This window comes from Etheostoma cragini, chromosome 3 (genome assembly GCF_013103735.1).
Source record: "Etheostoma cragini isolate CJK2018 chromosome 3, CSU_Ecrag_1.0, whole genome shotgun sequence".
Taxonomy (NCBI): domain Eukaryota; kingdom Metazoa; phylum Chordata; class Actinopteri; order Perciformes; family Percidae; genus Etheostoma; species Etheostoma cragini.
Window position 1 is genome coordinate 24,704,734 of NC_048409.1, and position 8,631 is coordinate 24,713,364.

Below are 8,631 nucleotides of genomic sequence, written 5' to 3' on the forward strand. Positions count from 1 at the left end.
AGATGGCTAAGCAGAGGAAAAGTACTGAACAGATGTTTCGAGCTGCGTGAGGAAATATGTCAATTCCTGGAAACCAAAAGGGAAGGATACAGTAGAGCTCCGGGAGCAAAAGTTCCTGTGTGAGCTGGCCTTTCTCTGTGACATCTCGAGCCATCTCGATGCGCTGAACCTGCAGCTTCAGGGGCGGGGCGCATCATCACAGACATGTACGCTGCAGTGAGGGCCTTCAAAACTAAACTGTGCCTGTGGGAGAATCAGATGCTGCAAGGAAACCCTTGCCATTTTCCCTCCTGCCAATCCATAAAAGCGCAGATCTCTACCGCCGTGTTCCCATGCGCAAAGTTTGCTGAAAAACTCAGTGTTCTCGCCGCTGAGTTTAGCCGGCGATTTGCCGACTTCGATGCCCAGAAATGCAAATTTGAACTGCTTAGTAATCCCTTCGCAGTTGATGTGGAAAATGCACCAACCAACATCCAAATGGAGCTGATTGAATTCCAGTGCAACAACACGCAGAATTCAAAGTATGATGCTGTGGGCACCGCACAGTTTCCACGGTTCATCCCTGACACAATGCCTCAGCTCCGCACCCAAGCTGCTCAGATGCTCTCCATGTTCGGCAGCACTTATCTATGCGAGCAACTTTTCTCCTTGATGAAGATGACCAAAACAACTCACAGGAGACGTCTGACTGATGAACATCTTTGCTCGATACTGAGGATTTCTTCAGCTCAGAGCTTGAGCCCAGACATTGATGAACTAGCATCCAAGAAGAGATGCCAGGTATCTGGCTCGGGCACATCAGATTAGACCAGTGTGCAATAATTTACGTTTTCTTTATGCACTTTTTCTTGCTACAAGGCATGGGCTTGAATGGTTGATTGATTTATTATCATTTTATTTGTAAAATTATTAGCCAGTGGAAAAAGTTTATTTTGGTATTTAAATCAGAAGGCTGCAAATAGAAAAGAGGCATACAATTTTTATTTAAATTTTATTTATTTAATAAATGAATGCCATTGATGTGTTTTTTCATTTGAAATTCAATTTTGCATGCCTCCACTATTAAGTTATATATTGTATGGTAATAAGTGATGCTTGTTCCATATTCAATGTTAAAGCAAAACTTGTTTAGGTCCATATTAAAAGGTTAATTTGTTCAATGTTGGCCCGTGACTTTGTTCAGGTTTAACATTTTGGCCCACTGGGTATTTGAGTTTGACACCCCTGCCCTACAGGTTGGAAGCCGAAATGTCCATTGTCTTATTTGGTACAACAGATCCGCTACCCGATCTGGCAAACTTGCATATTGCGGTTATAGCCGGTAGAGAGCCACAAAGCGAATGCAGCAGTGCCGTTCACCCTGTTAAAAATGTTCCACTGTTGCTTTAAATCAATTTAATGTGTTAATGTTAGTTCTGGAACATTGCCCTTTACCCAGCGTGGTATGTTTGTTTTTGTCATGCAAACAGCTCTTAATGATTACTAGGGTCAAAGTACACACATTTTCCAGTAAATAAACATTTGTGAACTGATAAAGTCACATACAGGCAAAGTGTACTGCTTCCCAGGCGTATATATGCTATTTAGATTTTATGTTAAATATTGTGCAATTTGTTTTGAATTACTCAGTGTTTTGACAAGGTTAATTAATGCCATTTAACAACCTGCAAGTGTCAGCCCTGGTAAATTTAATTGTACAGGATTTTATTCAAGGTTACTTAACATGAAAAACCCATTTGCCTTGATTAGGGTTTTAGTTTGTTACATATATAAACTTTGCTTTAATAATCTGTATTGTATTGCTCTGGAAACTACAGTGATTTAAGAAACAGACATACTTATGTCTGACTTTAATTGAATTGATCCTCAGCACAAATGTTTGCACCTATTTATGTAAGCAGAGAAAACCGTAGTATGTTTTCTCTTTTATCACTTGCATTATACAGGTGATGGTGCAGAAAGGAGGTGTAGTTCTTGTAGATTTATGGCACTTTAAAGACAGACAGATTAAGCAATTCTCCACAGCTGCCTTTGCATGATTATAGTCTGTTTTTAACTATGGTAAATGACCCTTTTTCTCTGCAGACATTTTGACATGCTATGGTAGGGTGAAGCAGGTGTTACTAATAACATTAATGATGACTGCATTCAAAACAGGTGGTGAAGTTCAGGGCCCTGATATTTTGCATATTGACTCACTGGAATGGCACACTTGATGGAACAGAGACTTGGTAACACCTGCATTTGTTTGAATGTAATACTGTATTTTACAGTGAAATGTACAGGTAGATGGAATACCTGTTAGGCATTGCTGCCGGTAGCACCTCCTCCGGTGCCTACGGGTCAGCTAAAGGGTCATCAGCCAGGAACCACCATTCACCAACGTTTCACCCCTTTAATCCTGGAATGTCTCCTGGTTGCAGAGCAGTGACAAGGACATATCCCTGTCAGTCCCTGCAGCTGATATGTGTTACCCTCTCCGGCTGTTGTCGGGGTTAGTTGTTAAATCCCCAGCTTGTCTCTCATTCTCAGCCAGAGCCTAAAGCTCCCCTCCTCCACTAGTACTTTGGTTACCTTCATTAGGTTCCCTCCGGTCACTCCTGCGTCCCTCAGAAGACGTAGGGTTGACAGCCCCACGTAGCCTAGACTTCAAACTCTACTGGATAGATGGTGGTCTTCGAGCCAGGCTCCTGGCACTCAGCAGCCGGTTCTGAGTACTTGGCCTTCTTGCGTTCATAGGCGGCATCCATCGCCCCTCCACTGGTATTGTGATCTCAATGAGGAGCAGAGATTTTGCTTTGGTGGACCACACCACTATTTCTGGGCTGAGAGATGTAGCAGTGATCTCGACCGGGATACGGAGCTGCCTGTCGAGGTTGACTCTCATGTTCTACTCCTGGTCAGGGGAAATGGCCTAGGTGTTTCTGTTGGCCTACAGTTTCTTCTCCCCCCAACTTCCGTGAAAAAGCTGATGTGGTTGTGGTTCTCTGCCGAAAGTACCCCCTTTGCTGCCCTATCAACAACCCTTCAGGACATCAGCTAGCTTTCTCAGGACCTGGTTGTGGTGTCATCTGTAGTGTCGCTGGGAGAGCGTGATCTTACAGCCTGACAAGATGTACTGGAGGCTTGCGTTGAGAGTATTGCAGAGCATTCCTCACTCACAAACCAATGGTAAAGGTTCCAAGGACAGGGAAGTGTGTTGTAGGTTGAGCGGATGAGGAAGAGCCTTGCCTGTGAGATCTTCCACAGGTCTGACCAGGTGATGTTTTGGTTGAAAACTCCCTCCCAGGTTGTCCAGCTTCCCTGTCAACCTTCCAAAACCACAAGGCCTACCACAAGGCTTTCAGACCCTATTCTCTGCCAGCGTTGCCTTCCTACAGTTCTTTAGGAGTTGAAGGCGCCTTTGCACTAGATGGTCAATCTCCTTTTCCCTCCTTCCCTTCCCCTAACGGTCTTCTGGTTGGAGGACACTTTTACATAGTACTTTTTAAAATGTATATATATATATATATATATATATATATATATATATATATATAGGGACAGAGACAACGTCTCTCTTTTTATGTTTTATCAAGCAACAGTACAAACATGGCCATGGGTAGTTTTGCTAGGGCTGTGTTTATGTTTGCGGTTCTACAAAGAAATACCTAGCATAGTAAATGCTCCCATACACAATGCATAGGCACCATTTAAAAGCCAGCAAACAAAGACAACAAACCCACTATTAATCACATTATCTTAAAGCTGAGCCTATGCAGCTCCGCCAGACCCGCTCCGTTGTAACTCTTATCTACGCCTCCACCACCACCTGTACCTCTTCTGTGTTTTGTTGGATTAAACCTTTTCTTTATCTTTTCATCCGCGCTTGTGTTTGTTTCTGTGTCTGGGTCCAACCTATCCCGCAACAAATGCAGTGTAACGACTGTAGTATGTAAATAATGCACCTCTCCCCCTTTTATTACTTATCAACTATTTGATATATCTGATCTAATCTAATATAAAAAGCATAATACAATGACTATTATACACAATTCAACAATGTTTTCTTCATATTATCATAATGAGAATTTATATTTTACTTACCTACAGGAATAAAGGACAAATTATACACCTTACACAAAACTACATTTTTAAAACTTAAACATTATCTTACCATTTAATTGAATACAACTTATACGGTTACAAGAGCATTTTTTCCTACTACAAACCGTTTTTTCTATTTCACTGGCGGATGCCTTTGCATTCTGACATAATACAATTAAAACGCCGTTCATTTTGTCTAGCTTCTGTCACATTCAGATGTTCACTGTGATGGTTTGGGGTTCTTTATGGGGGTAGTTTTTCCGTCTTGCTTCCTTGTTTGTTTCTTGGTTTTCATCCCGGTCCTGTGTGGTTCTCTGTCTTGTGATTCCCGGTAAGTGTCTGTTTGTTCTACTTCCTGTTATTTTGATAGTCAGCTTCCTGTCTTGTCGTGTCTAGTCTTGTCTAGCTTCACTTTGTTTGTCTGATTGTCCCGCCCCGCCCTATTGTGATTCACCTGATGTCTCACCTGTTCCCCGTTACCTCATTACCTCCTGTATTTAACCCCAGTGTTTCCTTTGTCTCTTGTTGGATCATTCCAGTTTTGTTTGCCGTCGTCCTGTGACCTGTCAGCTTTGCCAGTCCATGTTGTATGTTTGTCTTTTTCTCCTGCCCAACTGTGCCAGCTGCTTGTTCCTGTTTTCCCCGTGAGTTTTTCCTTGTGACGTTTACCCTGCCTTGTCATCGCCTTCCCCCCGTTTTGGATTGTGGATTCTTGGATTTTGTTTTGTTCCCTGTGTTTGGTTGGACTGTTATCTGCAATAAACTCTGCTTAAGTTCCCTCCTACTGCTCTGCATTTGGGTCCTCCTTCCTGCACCATAACATTCACATGATTAAGGGCCATTTTCTGTCCCACTGCATATCTGACAACTCACCTACTTTCTGTGAGAGACTGTAGCCTACATTCTGCTGAATTACAATCCTAAAGATGGTCGTGATTTTATTTTGTATTGCAAACGCCAAAATATGCATTCTTAAAATTACACTATGCTGTGTAAAAAAAAATTTAATGACTTAATCGCACGATTAAAAACACGATCCTCCAAATCCACAGGAGGGAAAGACCTCTTGATGAGATAGTAGAAATGGAATTCCAAACTCAGGCCTGAAGTTCAGAGTCCAGCCCGCTGGCCACCACGCTCTCTCCCGCTCTTTGGCCGCCGGAGAGGAGACACGCCGCTCCTCCGTCACACCCACCACACAGTCCCACAGTACAGCTATATGTTAACAGATAAAAGGTTTTCAGACGCGACCTTCAAAAGAAAGAAAAAATAATAATTCACTGTTCTGGTATTATTTCCTTTTTCTTTCAGAGCGACGTATTCGCTGTTTCTCCCTCTGCAACAAGTTTTGAAAAGAAAAAAATGGTGCTGCGCCATCTTCTTTACGTTTAAATCAGACTACAGCAATAAACAGGCATATGAGCTCAAATCAAAACTCAGCACAGTAGATGTAATTTAACATTGGCCACATACGTCGTTAGTAATATGCTTAAACATTATAAACAGTTTAGCAAATACATTGACACTGACTGAACACAAGAGCTACGCTTCCTCCTGAACTAGCTAGATAGTACAGCAGCCTTTAAGACTGTCTCCCTCAATCAACTGTACGCTAACATCGTACAATTTGTAATAAAAGTTGGGAATAATCATGGTATATGAGCTTACCTATGTTAACAGATAAAAGAATTTCTTAATAAAGAATATCTTAAGTAAAGTAACAGCTAGCTAGGGTCAGATAGGAATACTTGTGAAATGCATATTGCAAAATCTCAATTAAGCTTGCACCTAAGTTATAACATCTTTTAGTTTGCTAACATTAGCATAACGTCAGCTAGTTCGAAGCGTAGCTTTGCTATGCATAGGCTACCCATTACATTGGCAACACATTTCCCGTATTTATGAATGATTAAACATGGACTTACCTGCAAATGATGCACAGGCATCATCTCGCAGTTTCTTCTTCTTTCTTTTCCTTTCTCTGCTCCTGACTCCTGCTGTCTTTTCGAGGCCATTTCCAAAAAAGTTACTATTAGCCTACTGTCAAATTTCGTCGGGCACAATCCAACAGACCACTGAGATAACAGGGGAACTTGGGAAGTTGGGGCGGGGGTTCCATCGTTAGTGTCGTGAGCAACTCTTGTTCTGTCTGTTTTGTGATGTACATGCCTAAAAAGTGCTTATTATTTCCATACTGAAAAAATATCGACATTAAGAGAAGAGAGCAAAACTCAGAACTAACTGGAGAGACTGTAAAGCAAAACCGCAAAAAAAATGTTACCATGGAGGAATGGAGGCTCTCTAATAAACATATATCCACATATCACGCTGAACATGGACAGTCGGCAAAGTTGAGATTCAATTTCTGGCACATTTAACCTGGCCTGGTTTTTACCCACATCTTCAACTGGGACACCAGGGTGTGTGCACTAGCAGCCTCTAGTGGTTGCTAGGGTACTTTGACCCACTTGTTGGCTGCCTGCTGTTTGAGAGTGCTTTGTCTTTGTGAGGGTTAACACCTTAGTTTTGATCCTGTTGTGTGGGTTTTAAAGCAAAAACCAAAGTGCATACTCACTAGTAGCAAATTATTGATCGTTACTTGGTTAGCAGAGTCTATGATAAGTTTGCAGATGTCCTCTGTTGAATTAGAGATAACACAAGGAAGTTCCATCACAGCAGTGGTTGCCTTCTTCATTCTCAAACATGGGGATTTTTTTGTCATCATTAAGTACATTATTAATGTTGCAATCCATCACAAGAAGTGCAAGCTCAGCTGTATCTGCACTAATAAAATGTAATACTATATAGAACCCCTTACTGAACTCTTACATGCAGGTGTTTCCTGAATAATACTGCAGCTGGTATTGATAATCTTATGTACTGTTGTTCAAATCTAAGGTATATTTACTATAAACTTGATGTCAGCAATACAAACCACTATAAAAAACATTAGTCATATGAAACACATTTTTCCTTGTTTTCTCAGCAGCCAAACAGCTTTCCAATTCGGCTTAAACTCAAAGATGTATTTCCTCTAAAGGTAAAGGCAAAATGATTCCTAGTAATTAAACACTTAGTGACCTGCTGATCCCAGGTTACCCTGTTGTTATGCTTAGTTTGGACCTGTCCGTATTCCAGTTTTGAGGGAGCCAATTAATCCAAACAATTTCTTGGAGCAGACCCGGGATATACAGTAGCATCAACTTATCCTGCAAACAAATCAAAATCAATCAATTAAAGTTTCAATTCTGGTCACCTGGATAGCTTTATGTCTAATTTCCGTAAAACTTGAGCTAAGAGTAGAGGGAATATTGCATTTTTTTGGTGAACCAAATATACACAAACGTTACCTGCGTCTGTTTGGGTGGATAGGGACTTGTTTGTCCAACATGTTCATAAACTAATAGTATCAGTCTATTCAGTTTATTTGCTACTCCTATGTGGTAAGAAAACGATGAATACATGCAACTTTAACACAAACATACACAAGCAAACATTGAACTACACAATCCTTAAATTTGAAAGTTTATTAAAATGTGTCTGGAAACACGTCTTTAAGCTGCAACTGAAGAAAAATGAGTCCCTTTAAGACGAAGAGTCTTCTCAAAATCCTTGATGTATAATAATTTTGTATGTAGGTTAAGATGTATGTACGGTGGCCGACGGGCAATTTAATATAATTTAAAAGTGTTTTCTTGAAGTTGGTGTGTTTTTCTTTTCGTATCATTTGTGTATTTGCAGCACATATGTGTATTTGGTTGTGCTGTGTGTACCTGCAGCATGTTTGTGTATTTGGTTTTGTTGAGTATACAGTATTTGCAGCGCGTTTGTGTATTTGGTTTTGTTGAGTATACAGTATTTGCAGCGCGTTTGTGTATTTGGTAGTGTTGAGTGTACAGTATTTGCAGCGTGTTTGTGTATTTGGTTGTGTGTGTATTTGCAGTGCATTTGCCAAATGCGCATACGTTTTGTCATATAATGAAGTTGTTTTCTTAATTTGCATGTGTTTTCTGAAATTGCAGGGCGTTTTGCCCCTGTCGGCCACCGTATATATAGACTAAGAATTTATCGTTTTATAAAATAATCCGTTCAGCCAGTTCACCTGAGTTGGTGAGGGTTTACATGCATGCTGTATTATAAAAATAATATATTTGCTAAATTTGGATTTTGAACTGCTTTAGGAGATGAGATTTTTAGATTCTCCAAGAGTCTGAGAGTTTAGATGTTATCTGAAGAACACTTTTTGTATTTCCACACTAATCTGAGCTGCACAACTTCTGTTCTTCGGATAAAACACACAATAAATACAAAGCAGAAAGATTAACAGTGGAAATTACACAAAAGACAAGTTTCAAATGGGACATTAAGATTACATTATTTAATTATCCATTATGCATGTATTTCACTTCAGACTCAGTAGTTACACAGCTGTAAGTGGTTGTGGCAGAATACTAACAAGGAAATACAAACAGACATGGTGTTAAGTACATAATATGTATCATCTGGATGACTCGAGGACTGACCACACGCTCTTCAAGCTGCAAA

At 40.5% G+C, this 8,631-nt stretch overlaps 1 protein-coding gene and 1 long non-coding RNA gene across 2 annotated transcripts in view; both read right to left on the reverse strand.

Moving 5' to 3' along the window:
- LOC117941693 (alpha-2-macroglobulin-like) overlaps window positions 1-8,631 on the reverse strand; it is a 58,895-nt gene that overhangs the window by 27,270 nt on the left and 22,994 nt on the right. The gene's annotated exons all lie outside the window — the stretch shown is intronic.
- LOC117941726 overlaps window positions 8,461-8,631 on the reverse strand; it is a 1,981-nt gene continuing 1,810 nt past the window's right edge. The window contains exon 2 of the long non-coding RNA XR_004655958.1: window positions 8,461-8,624. This is a non-coding gene — a long non-coding RNA (uncharacterized LOC117941726). The remainder of the gene's footprint in view (window positions 8,625-8,631) is intronic.